Source organism: Tupaia chinensis, unplaced genomic scaffold (genome assembly GCF_000334495.1).
Source record: "Tupaia chinensis unplaced genomic scaffold, TupChi_1.0 Scaffold000116_1, whole genome shotgun sequence".
NCBI classification, from domain to species: Eukaryota; Metazoa; Chordata; class Mammalia; order Scandentia; family Tupaiidae; genus Tupaia; species Tupaia belangeri.
This window is the reverse complement of record NW_006159580.1, coordinates 884,226-885,115: the sequence shown is the minus strand read 5'-3', so window position 1 is coordinate 885,115 and position 890 is coordinate 884,226. Positions and strand designations below refer to the sequence as shown.

Below are 890 nucleotides of genomic sequence, written 5' to 3'. Positions count from 1 at the left end.
GGCCGCTCTGGCGAGCACCCCCGCGCGCCGCCCTCGGTGGGAGAGCCGGGATTTGAACACAAACCGCTGCGGTCTCCTGGGGCAACCCGGAGGGCACGTGCGGGCCGCGCTGGCCGGGCCGCCTGGGTGAGCACGACGCCCGCCGGCAGCGGCGCGCCCTGGGCCGCGATCGCGGGAACCTCGAGGGACTCGGGCGCTCTTGTGGTGCCTTACCCTGCAGGCTGCTCCTCCCGCGCACCCCCGGGCCGCTCCGCCAGGCCGTGAGGGTGGGGCGGGGGACAGGTGGGGTCCGCTCTGCACTTTCCCCTGGGTCCCTGGCCCGGCTCTTCTGTGACCTGGCGCTTGCCTTCCCTCCCGTTGCTTGGCTCCAAGGAACTGGCCTTGCCAAGTAACTACTGGTTTTGATCCTGGAGTTGGCAGGTGGTGTGGTGGTTAGAGACGCTGGACTCCCACTTGGGTGATCAGTAAGTCAACTCGGTTCGAGTCCCAGACCTGGCAGCTTGCTTTCTCACTTTCTTTCTCTCCCTGTCCCTCTCTGGTCAAATGAAAAAAAAAAAAAAAAGTAAATAAATAAAGTTAAATAAAATAATTCTTCCCCCCCCCCCAAAAAAAAAAGACCTCTGATCCTTCCCAGTTGTCCTTGGTATGATGTGGGGCCCTGGAGTGTCCCTCCCCTAATCCCTGCACTTTGGGGAAGAAAGTGGAAAAGGAGGAGATTTCTGCTCCGAGTTCTGCATTTCTTCCCATTACTCTGACTTGATTCTTTCTTTGTTTTTAATTTGCTATAGGGTGTGTGCCATCACTGGAGAGGGGTGTGAGGGGGAGAGGGAGAGAGAAAGCACTCCAGGGGAGATGGCCCTGCAGTCCTTTTTCCTCTATTCCCCTGTCGG

The 890-nt window shown here is 58.9% G+C and overlaps 1 protein-coding gene across 1 annotated transcript in view; it reads right to left on the bottom strand.

Annotated features, from left to right (window-relative positions):
- The window catches only part of TCP11 (t-complex 11), a 20,842-nt gene extending 20,605 nt beyond the window's left edge, over positions 1 to 237 (bottom strand). Inside the window, exon 1 of the mRNA XM_006144190.2 lies at positions 214 to 237. The gene's annotated coding sequence lies outside the window, so the exon portion shown is untranslated. The remainder of the gene's footprint in view (positions 1 to 213) is intronic.
- Between the last annotated feature and the right edge of the window lie 653 nt (positions 238 to 890).